The following is a 14,760-nucleotide window of genomic DNA, read 5'->3' as shown; positions in this document are numbered from 1 at the left end:
AGGGAGTCAGTCTCGTCTTTCTCTCACTCAATAATACCCACAGAGACTAATGTTAAGGAAAAGGCAGAGGCGTTAATGAAGTTATGGTGAATGAAATGACAGACATTTCAGTGACTTAGAAAATGACATTCAGAATTTCTAGAGGCGAGTATGATATCATCTAGCATCCAAGATGGCTGATATTATATATGACTGTCATAAATACATTGTGTGGTTACGTCAATTACTGTTATTATACAAGTCTGGTATTTAAAAGGATTATAGAGCAGATGACGAGAAAACAATGTTTTAAACATTGGGATTAATTTTATTGTAGGGATCTTGTTGAAAAATGGATTTGGGTTGGTAACAGAATGGCTTTGAATATATCTTTCCAACAGCAGAGCATTAAAATGTGCTTCTATTGGAGCAGAATATATATATATATAACAAATAACTCTTTCCATCTCTTGTCCCAACACACACAATCCATTTTAGGAGCTTCATTACTTCTGCAGAAGTGCATTTTGTGAAGTATAATGCCACAAACTGTCAAAAAAATGACAAAAATCATGGGGATAAATTTTAGCAATTTTTCTTTGTTTGATTACTTATTTAGTACATTTATATACCACTAATTATTAGATCCCAAGGCAATTTACAAACATATTAAAACAAAATATGAGTGAACAACATTTTCCCCCCCTTTATGTGTGGAAGGAAGCAAGCAACCAGTACAGTCATCTGCTTGTGTCCAGGCAAATAATGGATGTGGAGAAGACCTGGATTGTTCCCTAAGTTAACATAAAACTTGACAAAGGATCTAAATGCAGTTATAATATTAGAACAGCTGGGTACCTAAAATAGTTGTTCACACACATACATATATCACATGCTATCATAGATAAAAGAAATCTAAAAACCCACTTAAACTCTGTAAGGCCCATGTCAGCACTGATGCTGCTCCATCACCAAACTGTTAAGTAAAGAGCAGGAGAAACATGTATTTTGAGTTGAGATGAGGGGTTGGTGGTCACTTTCCAAACCTTGGATTGGCTCAGAAAATGTTCTAATTTCTTCCCAATTTGTGGTGGGGTAGGGGGAAAATGTAAGATCTTTTCCAAATCAATCCAAGGTGAGCAGGGAAGAATCCACCCATTTCTAGCACACTCTCTTAAACACAGGTTTATGAACTGAGTCCTTACTTTTAGAAGAGAGACCATATCACTCATCCAGAAGAACATATCATTCCTGTGGTGAAAGAATTACACTAGCTGCCGATATGTTTCTGGGCAAAATACAAGATGCTGCTTATTACCTATAAAACCCTAAATAGCTTAGGCCCTGGGTATTTAAGAAAACATCTTCTTCACCATGAGCCCCACTGCCTGTTCAGATCATCTGGAGAGGTTCGCCTGCAGCTACCACCAATTCATTTGGTGGCTACTCAGGAACGGGTCTTCTCTGTTGCTGCCTCTGGACTTTGGAATGAGCTCCCTGTCGAAATAAGAGCCTCCCCATCTCTGGCAACTTTTAAAAAGGTGCTGAAGACACATTTATTCACCCAGGCTTTTTAATTAGATTTATGGTTTAAATTTTTAATGCTGGTTTTAAATAATTTTAATGTTAAGATTTTTAATGTTTAAATGATTTTAATTGTTTATTTGGTTTATTTTTTATTTTAAGTGTTAAATTGATTTTAATTGTTTTTATTTGTTGTAAACATCCCTGAGCCCTTTTGGAGGGGCGGTATATAAATCAAATAAATAATAAATAAATAATAAATAAATGGAAGGAAAGCATCCTTCTGTTTTCAAATCTTCCCAATTTATTGCCAAGAGATATAGATATGCCCTGTTACATTATTTAGAATCTTCATTTGCTTGTCTGAATTATTTAAGGATAAAATTCAATTTCTGCATTTTGTCTTTTCCCCAAATAACTTGTAAATGTTTGTTAAACACTGTTCATCATACATCACTAAGCAGAGCGCTTCTCTGTCAGTGAAGACACATAATCATATTAGGTGCCAAAATCTTTCTGAGAGCTTTTTCCTTGCAATGGCATAGCTTTTAATTAATGCAGACATGATAATTTTATGCCTTATAGGTGAAAAATATCCTGCCTGACAGTATATATCATATCTTCTGAGGAACAAAGCTTTAATAAATAATCAATTGGATGGTCTGGGTACTAGAAGGAGTCACACTATTCCTTAATTTGAACCTTTAGATCTCCATTTAATATCAAGTCCTTCCTCATTATTTAGTTTTTGTTCAATTTTTCAATAAATGGCAATTCTAATACCAGTTGGATCTCTGTGTCATGAGCAGCAATTGGGGATTCATGGGCTTCAAACGGGAACGTTGGGATGTGAAATGGAGCTAGCCAAGTGAGTATCTGTAGTATCTGTAGGCCACAGGTGTTTGGGCTTCAAAGCTCTTGCGGGGTATAATAGGGAATAGGGGATTAGAACATGGGTCCCTATAACTGACAGAAAAAGGCAGAGAACCAGTTTCCTACTATTTATACCAGGCTTCATCTTTGTCTGGCTAAGACTAGTCTGTTGCCCTTGCCTGATCCAAACAACACCGTATGTGCTTTCAGCTCAAACCACCAATCTCAGCAATGGTGGATCTAGATTTTGGTATAGCCACACATAGCTCCTCCTTTGCTTTGATGGCAGCCATGTTCTGCTCCATATTGGAGCATGTTCCAGTTTCACAGTGTAGCGTTGTGTGAAGAGGTTTGATTACAAAACTGTTCGACATCGAACTGGTTCGGTTCGATGGCTTGATATCAGACTGAACCTCCCCCCCGCCCCTGGTTTCATTCAATATCAAGCCAAACCTCCTGGCCTGATTGGGGGTTTCTAAGTTAAAAAATAAAACAAAAAGTAAAATAACTAATAGTCACTGCTCTGGGGGGCTTCTACGAGGCTACGGTGGGGTCTCCAGAGGTTCCCCCTCCCCCACCAGCCTCTGTTACTGTCCAAATTGCCTGGCTCAGGCAGTCCTTGGACTGCTCCAGGCCTGCCCTCCATGGGAGCACCCATTCTGCAAGCCACTGCACATGCCCAATGAGCCTCTGTGTGGCCGGGTCATGACCCAGGCCAAGTAGAGTACCATTGGGCATGCATGGCAGCCTCCAAAATGGCCACTGCAACAGAGGGCAGGCCTGGCATTCCAGGCCAAAGACCACCTGAACTGGACAATTTAGAGAGTAAAGGGGGCTGGCAGGGAGGGGAAACTTCTGGAGACCCCCCCACCCGCAACCTTGGAGTGGCAATGGTGAGGGGTTTTGTTTGTTTGTTTTTAAAAAATAAATCATGAAACCCCACCCCTGAACCCAAACTGAATCGGGGGGGAGGGTTTCCAGGTGCACAGAACCGAACATGCCCAGTCCGGTTCGAGTCTGGTCCAGACTTGAACCGAACTGGGCAACCTGGTTTTGTGCACACCCCTAGCACAGCGGACAATTTCCATTTCACATGCATAGCATTTCTGAACACAGGGTCAGTACTGCTAGGTGTGAAGCCTGTATGCATGTCCTGGGTTGGCACAATTATGTTTTTACCTGAGCACCTTTCAATATGGCCAAAACTGTCTCATTGCTCTAATATGTATGTCAAGCATATTTTGGTGGAAACCTGAAAGACTCAACAAAGGTGAGAAAAATGGTATTGGGAAGCATCCGGCGATGCTCAAGTGATACAAGATAAACTACATGTTATGCTCACCACGTGCAAGCAGCTTTTTGCCTCTGGTTTAAAATCTCTATATATATTTTTCTAAGGCATACCCATTGCTAAACTCATGCATGGCAGCTCTCATGAGAGTTTGCAAGCAAGCTGCTGGCATGGGGAGAGGAAAGCGGCACCAGCGAACAGGCTTGTGGGTGAGGTAAGAAAATGAGTGGGGGGGAGAGAAGGGCAGTGACAGAGGGCTGGCGGGCAGGGGAAGAAAATGGCGGCAGCGGGTGGGCGAGCACGGAAGAAAATGGTGGCAGGTGGGTGGAGAAAGAAAACAGCAGCAGTGGGCAGGAAGCAGGGGAGAGAACTAGAAGCACAGATGCTCTGCACCTAGTCCAGCTAATTGTAATGAATCCCTTACCAGAGGAAGTGGTGGGGGTGGGGGAGAGAAGCAGGAATCACAGTCAATCATACTCAGGAAGAACTAACGGCTGTTCTATTGTTTATCCCAGTGAAGGTCTCTCCTTGAGTCTACTTTCCCCTCCCTTTCCCATGTGCTCCAAATCATAGTGGTGGGAGGAGAATGAGCTGCCAGAAAACAGAGATAAACAGTGGACAAATAAAGCAACCTGTAGTTCCTTCACTGTGTGTTTTATTGTCAATGAGTGGAGCCTTCAGAATTCATAAAGCAGCTGGAGCCAGTCTTCACTCATGCGATGAGTAGATTTTGGTCCTATTTGAACATTCCTGAGGAACCCAAAGAGTTTAGACTGCTTATAGTCTTTGGACCAGTTTAGTCAATATTAATCACTTCACACCATCAGAAGCTGTCTTTTACTGAGTCAGGCTGTTCCAACTGTCAACCAGTTGGAAGGCTACTCTGTGAAGAGCAGACACAGCTGAGAAGGTGAGCAAGCTTTTCTAAACATCTAGCCTTTCCCCCTTCAAACAAACTAACAAGAAGAGGGGAGATTTTCAGGGGCTGTTTCTCTTTAAGGGGTAGGTCTTAGTCTCTCTCTCTGTGTTATTTGCTATGGTTAGAATTGTTCCAGGGCTAGGGTTGGCTAGGGCTATCAAACTCCAGTGTTTTACTTTGTCACTTTACTTTGTCACTGCCTGAAAAAGGGGGTGGAGTCAGCTAGGGCTGGGAGAGGCCCCACATTCCTTTGACTCACATCCTGTGTCTCAGTTGGAAGGCTACTCTACATAAGAGGTGAAGGCCTAGAGCATAGCGAACAGAGCATAGCAAACAGGACGTAGGAGTTTTGCAGGAGTTTAGTGGGAAGTGTGCAGGGGAGCTTGGAACAAACCCCTGTGATCACAAGGAGCCTGCTGTAGAAGAGAACGTAAGTACAAATCTCTCCCTCATATCCCTCATATTCTTGGGAAAGGCTGTTTGGACAGATAAATAGCTGACCATTACAGCTGAGACCTATCCTTCTAATAAACTATCTAATAAACAAACAAACTGCTTCTAATAAACTATCTCTAAATACTGTAAACAGCCAACAAAAACAGTATGAAGATAGAGAGTCAGCAGGGGAAGGGGCACTTCCCAGTGTACTGCACAGAGTGCCACATGTATGACTATTTGCCCCATGGGCAGAAGTCATGCGTGTGTGCTCGGTGCAAGGAGCTCCTGGCCCTCAGGGAACAAATCCGTTCCCTTGAGACCAAGGTGGCGGATCTGGAGAAGCTCAGAGAGACAGAGAGGCATGTGGACGAGCCCTTCAGGGATGTGACAGAAGCATCCCACTCCAGGGCTGGTAGCACCTCTGCTGTCAGGGAGAAAGAAGGTCTTGGGCAAGGAGGACATTGGACTGAGGAAGAGGGAAATGCTCCTTTTGAAGGGACCCCTTCTATGGAAGATGAGCCCATATCCTCTCGCACAGGGGATACTCCTGGGGGGGGGGCTCCTTGTAGTGGGTGATTCGATCATAAGAGGTATAGATAAATTTGTGACCCGCGTGTTGACCGCACATTGACTTGCCTGCCTGGTGCAAAGGTTGCAGACATCTCGCAGCATCTAGACAGGCTCTTAGGCAGTTCTGGGAAGGAGACAGCTGTTGCGGTGCACATTGGCACCAACGATGTGGGGAAATGCCTCCCATTCCAGGAGGTCCTGGAAGCCAAATTTAGTCTGATAGGTAGTGTATTGAAGTCCAGGACCCCCAAGGTAACATTCTCAGAAATGCTACCTGTTCCATGTGCAGGTACAGTGAGACAGGCAGAGCTGAGGGGTTTCAATGCGTGGATGAGATGGTGCTGGGAGGAGGGGTTTAGATTTGTTAGGCACTGGGATACATTTTGGGGAAAGCAAGGCCTGCACAAAAGGGATGGGCTGCACTTGAACCAAGATGGAACCAGACTGCTGGTGCTTAAAATCAAAAAGGTTGCAGAGCAGCTTTTAAAATGATGCCTGGGGAACAGCCGACGGGATCTGGGTAGTATCCTGTGTGGCAAAAGCCATCCCTTAAAGTGTGCGGGTGCAAAGGATTCAGATAAAACAGGACAGAGCAGAACCGCATAAAGAGCAGATGGGAGCCTGTGCCAGCAGGTCAAAGAGTCAAAAGAATAGCATACATCAGGTGAGAGATTCAGCGTATAGGTGCTTATATGCCAATGCCAGAAGCCTCTGAGCCAAGATGGGTGAGCTTGAGTGCTTGGTTGCTAATGCAGACATAGATATAGTGGGCATAAAAGAAACATGATGGAACAGTGAGAACTAGTGGGACACTGTTATCCCTGGATATACAGGTAAATTCTATAGAAAGGACAGGGAGGGGTGCCTTGGAGGTGGAGTAGCACTGTATGTTAAAGAAGGGATAGAATCTAACAAGCTAGAAAACCTAGGTGGACTGGAGTCCTCCACAGAAACCCTGTGGGTGACAGTACGAGGCCTGAAAGGGAACGTGCTACTGGGAACGTGCTATTGCCCTCCTGATCAAAATGCTGACAGTGACTGGGAGTTGCAGCAGGAAATCAGGGAGGCGTCAAGAAGAGGCAGGGCAGTAATAATGGGTGACTTCAATTACCCACACATAGACTGGGTAAATTCACACTCAGGTCATGACAAAGAGGTCAAACTTCTTTCCAGAATTGGAAGGGTTGTCCAAATGAAGAGAACAGAAAGGAACACAAACTCTGGCAAAAGAAATGCAAGGTGACAATTAGGGAGGGGGGAAAAAGACTTTGAGGAACATTTAGCCAATAGTATCAAGGGGAATAAGAAAAACTTCTTTAAATACATCAGAAGCAGGAAACCTGCCAGGGAGACAGTTGGACCATTAGACAATGAGGGACTGAAAGGGATTATTAAGGAGGATATGAAAGTTGCAGAGAAGCTCAATGAGTTCTTTGTGTCTGTCTTCACGGCAGAGGATACTGAGTATATACCTGTTCCTGAACCAGGCTTTTTAGGGATGGAGGCTAAAGAGCCGAGTCAGACAGAAGTGACAAGAGATGATGTTCTAAACTGTCTGGAAAAACTGAAAGCTAACAAATCACCAGGGCTGGAAGGCATCCATCCAAGAGTCCTCAAAGAACTCAAATGCAAAATTGCTGACCTCCTTGCTAAAATATATAACTTATCCCTGACATTGGGCTCTGTACCAGAGGACTGAAGAGTAGCAAATGTAACACTGATTTTCAAAAAGGGGTCCAGGGGCGACCCAGGAAATTACAGGCCAGTTAGCCTAAAGTCCGTTGCAGGCAAATTGAGGGAAAGTATCCTCAAGGATAAAATTGAAAAGCACCTAGAAGAACAGGCCCAGCTGAGAGTGAGCCAGCATGGCTTCCGCAAAGGTAAATCATGCCTCACCAACCTTTTGGAGTTCTTTGAGAGTGTCAACAAGTGTGTGGAACAAAGTGATCCAGTTGACATCATATACCTGGACTTCCAAAAAGCTTTTGACAAAGTTCCTCATCAAAGACTCCTGAGGAAACTTAGCAGTCATGGGATAAGGGGACAAGTACATGTGTGGATTGCTAACTGGTTGAAGGACAGGAAACAGGGTAGGTATAAATGGAGAGTTTTCACAATGGAGGGAAGTAAGAAGTGGGGTCCCCAGGGATCTGTACTGGGACCGGTGCTTTTTAATTTATTCAGAATTGATCTAGAAGTAGGGGTAAGCAGCGATGTGGCCAAATTTGCAGATGACACCAAACTCTTCTGGGTAGTGAAATCCAAAATGGATTGTGAGGAGCTCCAAAAGGAGCTCTCCAGAATGGGTGAGTGGGCAACAAAGTGGCAAATGCGGTTCAGTGTTAGCAAGTGTAAAGTGATGCACATTGGGACGAACCCCCCCAATTTCAAGTATGTGCTGATGGGATCAGAGCTGTCGGTGACTGACCAGGAGAGGGATCTTTGGGTCCTGGTGGACAGCTCGTTGAAAGTGTCGACTCAATGTGTGGCAGCTGTGAAAAAGGCCAATTCCATGCTAGGGATCATTAGGAAGGGGATTGAAAATAAAACGGCTAATATTATAATGCCCTTATACAAAACTATGTTGCGACCACACTTGGAGTACTGCGTACAATTCTGGTCACCACATCTTAAAGAGGGCAACCAAGATTATCAGGGGCCTACAGCACCTTTCTTATGAGGCAAGACTACAACACCTGGGGCTTTTTAGTTTAGAAAAAAGACAACTGCGGGGAGACATGATAGAGGTCTATAAAATCATGCATGGTGTGGAGAAAGTGGAGAGAGAGAAATTCTTTTCCCTTTCACACAACACTAGAACCAGAGGTCACTCCATGAAATTGATTGCCAGGAGGTCTAGGACCAACAAGCAGAAGTACTTTTTCACACAACACGTGATCCACTTGTGGAACTCTCTGCCACAGGATGTGGTGACAGCCAACAGCCTGGATGGCTTTAAGAGGGGTTTGGATGACTTCATGGAGGAGAATCTATCAATGGCTACCAGTCGGAGGGCTGTAGGCCACCTCTAGCCTCAAAGGCAGGATGCCTCTGAGTACCAATTGCAGGAGAGTAATGGCAGGAGAGAGGGCACCCCCTCAACTCCTGCCTGTGGCTTCCAGCGGCATCTGGTGGGTCTCTGTGCGAAACAGGATGTTGTACTGGACGGGCCTTGGGCCTTCTTATGTTCTTATGTTTAGACCATTAGTACATCTAGTCTAGTATTATCGACACTGATAGGCAGCCGCTTTCATAAGAACATAGGAAGCTGCCATATGCCGAGTTATACCATTGGCCGATCTAGCTCAATATCGTCTACATAGACTGGCAGCGGCATCTCCAAAGTTGTAGGCAAGAGGCTCTCTCAGCCTTATCTTGGAGATGCCAAGGAGGGAACCTGGATGGAACCTTCTGCATGCAAGTACTCTTCCCAGAGCGGCTTCATCCCCTAAGGGGAATATCTTGCAGTGCTCAGAGTGTGGGCCCTGCTTAACAAAGGGATCTGTTGATTGTAATATAAAGCGATTTGCATATATAAAACACTGCAGTTCACAATTTTACTAACTATTGAACAGAGAACTGCAACCTGATAGCTCAGCTATAGTACAGGTAACATAAATTCTGCTGACAAGCATTTGCCAGTGACCAGGTGCCTTCCCCGAGCCTCAAAAGAGCTATTTCTGGCTTCAGTCCAGCAGCAATCACTTCATTGCTCTTGTCTCTTCACTGCCACACAGTGCACTTGGTTGAGGAAAGATTTCCCTATTCATGACATGCCCTTCAAGGACCAGGTCTCTGAGTCGGTGAAGCAGGCACACTCCAAAGAGGTTCTATTCCTAGTCCCCTGGGTCCCAGAGCCCTGAGAGGCTGTTCATTCCTTACTAGTGCCTCAGTGCACTTACCAAAAACTGTTCTTTTATTCCCATTATTCCTCCACTGCTCTGCCACTGTGATCATGAACTTATCTCATTCCTTCATTCATTCACATTCATTCATTCATTACATTTCTATACAACTACATGCCAACATTTTGGACCTACATTATTTAAAAAACACTGTGCTCTAATAATCACAAAACTCTTTCCCTGGAAACAGGTTAGAGTAGGAGAAAAACCCTCTCACCAACTTGCCAATTCAAATAAAAAGGAAAAATTCCTAGTAGAACCCATCTGTTTCTGCTATCTGGGCTGTCAACCAGGTGCCAGGTTGCAGTGACCTGAGGAGTAGGGTTGTGCGTTTTGTATTTTTTTCTGTTTTGTTTTTGGCCCGAATCCGAAACACCCCCATTTTGTTCTTTATTCGAAATCAGCCAGTCCGAAACACCCCAATTTTGTTCTTTGTTTGAAATTGCAAAATCCGAATCCAAAACGTTTTGGATTTTAAAAAATGGCCTTGAGGGAAAACTAGTGGGTGGGGGTGGTAGTGCCCGATGGGTGGAAACTACCACCCAAGTTTCAGAGGAATTGGGCAAAGGGCTGATTTTTGGTGAATTTTTGAAGTATATGATTTTTCCCATAGGGAATAATGGAGGTTTCAGCAAAAGTATAGCTTCATGTTGGGGGGAAAGGGGTGGCCCAGAGCAGAGTAGGGTGGATGGTAATGTCCAGTGGGGGCAAGGAAACTGCCAGAAGTATTTCAAAGGAATTGGGCAGAGGGCTGATTTTTAATGATGTAATGGAGTTTGTGCATCTGTAAAGGTCTTCCCCATAGGGAATGATGGACCTCCATAATTCCTGCCCCATAACTGCACTGGGGGGGGCACCAGGGTGGTCCAGAGCAAGTGGTGGTGTAGAGCACATAGGGTGCCAACCCCCCCCCCCATGGGTTGCTAACCCATGGGGTACTGGGTTCTGTTGTTTCTGAGATGTTTTGAATGTAGATTCTCTGGTAGCATATGAGAGTGGATTTATGGTTTGTCGTTGAAAATCTCATGTGCTACCAGAGAATCTACACTCAGAACACCTCAGAAACAACAGAACCCAGCACCCCATGGGTTAGCAACCCATGGGGTTGGTTGGCACCCTATGTGCACTACACCACCACTTGCTCCCAGCCACCCCAGTGCCCCCCAGGTGGAGTTATGGGTCTGCTCCATTATTCCCTCGGGGGGTACCTTAAAGAAGCGTAAACTTCAACAATTCCTAAGAAATCAGCCCTTTGCCCTATTCCTTTGGAATCTGGGTTGTGGCTGGCACCCCTTGGGGCACTGCCACTCAATCCACTGTTTTGCCCCTTAGGCCCCCTTTCTTCCCCCAATCTGCCCCAAAGACATGTCAACTTCAAAAATTCTTTAAAAATAAGCCCTTTCCCCAATTCCTTTGGAATCTGGCTGGCAGCAGGCACCCACTGGGGCACTACCAACTGAACCACTCTTCTGCCCCCAAAGCCTCCTTTCTGCCCCGAATCCACCCCAAATAACATCAACATCACACATCATCAACAACAGCAGAGCTTTGGAAGAAAATCAGGCAGATTTCCAAAGGTCATGCACATCCACATCCCCCCTGCCCAAAATGCAATTGATCTACACACAACAGTGTGAACCAACAACAATGAAATGCACACTGCCCCACTGGCCAATGAGGGTAAATGCACACTGCCCCACTAGCCAATGAGGGTAAAATCTACCCTTAAATTTGCTTAAAAGGAAGAAGGAGGCAATTGCTAGCAGATCAGCTAATGCTTTCGCTGGCCAATCTGAGGGCTGGAAGGGCTGGAAATTCAAACAGATGTCAAAACTCAAAATGGAGACTGAAGGAGAAAGACTTTTTGTGATTGCAAAATGGAGTTCCAAAACAGCCGAAACAACAAAACATTTGGTATCCGAAACAGGGACGTTTTGTTTTGGCTACAAAATTTTCTTTTTGGAGCATTGGGTGTTTTGTTTTGGCTACAAAACAGCCAAAATGGCCTGTTTTGTGCACAAAACGTTTTGTATCCGAAATGAAATGCACATCCCTACTGAGGAGCTGGAGGTGGCCACATGACTTAAAAGCTGGCCACTTGACTTAATCACTGCCATGCTGCTGTGGATTGGATGGTCTGAGTGGCAGTGTGCAGCCATCACCAGCCTGCTTCACCAACTCACATCTCCCACAAGGTGGTAAAAATGCCACTGTGACATCTCTTACTGGAGCTGGGAGGGAAGGTAGTAGCTAGCCTGCAAGGCAAATCTTTCCCCCAAACGTTCCTTGTGTGTGACATTTTTTGCAGCTAAAAAGTGTCCAGCTCCTTTTCGTCAAAATCATCTCTCACTGCCCAAACTCCAGAGTGAGTCTCAGAATGGTTTCCACAGTTCATTTCAGCCATGTGCATAGAAGCCCACCATGGCTCATTCCCTATGCATATGCCCAACAGCCTTCTAGGACAACAGGAGGCACTAGTTTTATTGATGTTTCCTTGCACTGCAGACTTTCCATCTTGGGATGTGAAGGAGGCTCACCATCCTAAGACAGAAGATTGTGGGATGTAGAGTACTAACATCCTTTGCTACCAGGCATTGGAAGTCTGAGTCAGGAAAAATACCTCCCTTTGCTGTTTTGCAGACCCATTAGGAGACTATGTGAGGTTGGTCTAGCACAACCTCTTGCAGGCCCCAAAGCAAAAAACACCTCTCCCTCACCATTGAGATCATCTGGAAAGACGGCTCTGGAAAATAGCAGATCCTAGACTCACTTCACAAATGGTTACACCCCCTCCCACAAAAGCTGAGACTTTGGTTCAGTTTCTGGTGAGACAGAAGTCCACCACATCCCTTGCTGAAGGTTGCTTTTCTCACACACTGTTTCACCCAACATAGTTCTCATGACCGGAACAAGGTAGGAGATGCTTCTGACCCTAAATTGGGAGCCATTGCATTCATAAGAACGTAACACAAAAATATAAGAACAGCCCTGCTGAATCAGGCCCAAGGCTATCTAGTCCAGAATCCACCAGATACCTCTGGGAAGTCCACAGGCAAGAGCTGAGGGCATGCCATTTCTCCTGCTGTTGCTCCCCTCCAACTGTTATTGAGAGTAGGGATGTGCAAATTGATTTGGGTACAAATCGATTTATACCTGAATCTAGCTGATTCTGTGATTTTGAGACAAAACAAATCACCCCTGTAGTCCATTGGCTAGATTTCGGTACAAATTGAATCATGCCTGATTTGATTCAAATTGATTTGAGATCCAGATCCCTCCTATTAATTCCCCCAGATGCCCAGCTTTCTTTAAAATAAGAAAGAAAGAAAGAAAAAAGCTAAGCTCTAGCCCTTGAAAAAGTGGAGTTATGGAGCAAATGTGTGGTCACTATTTTTTCAAGTGTTCAGATTCTTTGGTTTATAATAACTTTTCCTCAATGAATCCCTATGAGGATTCATTACACACCTTCACCACGTCTATTCATTTTGACTGCTTTTTCAACAGTGCCAACTGTCAACTGCCATGTGCCAACTCCACCCCACTCCTACCCACAAGCCAGTGGGATACTACTCCATTTATGTTCTAGGATTCTTTTAAGTGTTTAGGCTTTTTAGTGTCTAATAACCTTTCCTCATAATGAATTCCTATGAGGATTCATTACACACCAAAGAGTCTAAACCCCTCAAAAACTCCTAAAATATAAACTGAGTACCTTGTGGCTTGTGGGGTAGTTGGAACATGAGATGCAGCTAATTCCGCACCCCCACCTGCAAAGCAGTGGGGTCAAAATGAACGGAAGAAATGAAGGTGTGTAATGAAGACACCAAAGAATCTAAACACTTCAAAATACCAAAAAAATAAATTGAGTACCCCAGTGTTTGTGTGGGAGGGGTAGGAAAGTGTAGGTGACACATGACAGTTGACAGTTGGCACTGTCAATGACAGTTGACAGTGCCAATGATAGTCGACATGAACAGAAGAAATGAAGGCTTATAATGAATCCTCATAGGGAAAAGTCATTAGACACCAAAGAATCTGAACATTTTAATATTCCTAAAAATTAAAATGAGTACCCCACTGCCTTGCAGGTGTGTGTGTGTGGGGGGGTGTAGTTGGCATATGGCACTTGATACTTGGCACTGTCTACTGACAGTCAAAATGAACAGAAGAAATGAAGGTGTGCAATAAATCCTCATAGGGATTCATTATGAGGAAAAGTTATTATACACCAAAGAATAGAAACACTTGAAAAATAATGACTGCACATTTTGCTCCATAACTCCACTTCTACAAGGGCTAGAGTTTAGCTTCTTTTTTAAGTGAAAGCTGGGGATCCGTTTTAGGGTTAGGATACGGCAACTTCAAATCCCCATTGTTTCCTATGGCAGAAATGTTCAAAATCAGTTAAAAAAAATCATTAGAAATCAACCAAGTGTCCCACAGCCTTGAAATTTGGATGGTAGGTGGCACCCATGGGGACTTACCCACCACCCAAATCTGGTGACTCTAGGACCTTGTTAAGTGGTCTGAATTGGTCCAAATCAGAATCAAAGCAAAGCAAATACAAATTGAATCTGGCGTGATTTGGAGGGGGTAGATTTGGATACAAAACAAATCAGGGGTGATTTGTTTTGGCAAAAATCAAATCAAAAAAATTAATTTGTTCACATCCCTAATTGAGAGGCATCTTGCCTCTGAGACTGGAGGTGGCCTATAGCCCTTAGACTAGAAGCCATTGATAGACCTGTCCTCCATACATTTATCTAAACTCTTCTTAAAGCCATCCAGGCTGTTGGGTGTCACCACATCCATACATGAATTACGCATGGTGTGAAGAAGTACTTCCTTTTGGCGGTCCTAAATTTCTTGGCACTCAGTTTCATGGGATTTATTTATTTTATTTATTTTAAATATTTCTATACCGCCCAAAACTTGTGTCTTTGGCTCTAGTGTTGTACTAGAACCCCTGGTTCTAGTGTTATGTGAAAGGTAGAAATATTTCTTTCAATCAACTCTGTATTACTCTCAATTGGCCATTGCGAGAATTCTACAAGCAAGGTAGGGGGACTAGAAAATGCTCATCTGTGAGCTGGGTATGGAGGCAGGTGGCAGTGGGGAGTCTAGCACTAACAGCCAGCTCCATAGTGAGGATAGAGGGAAAGCACTTCCCTTGATTCCTGTTTCTGTACACAGCTCACAGATGATCATCCCCTTTTCTTCCTACCATGCATGTAGAATTCTCACAATGGCCAATTGGGAGC

Source organism: Hemicordylus capensis, chromosome 1, assembly GCF_027244095.1.
Source record: "Hemicordylus capensis ecotype Gifberg chromosome 1, rHemCap1.1.pri, whole genome shotgun sequence".
In the NCBI taxonomy this organism is placed as follows: Eukaryota; Metazoa; Chordata; class Lepidosauria; order Squamata; family Cordylidae; genus Hemicordylus; species Hemicordylus capensis.
Note: the sequence above shows the minus strand (reverse complement) of the source record.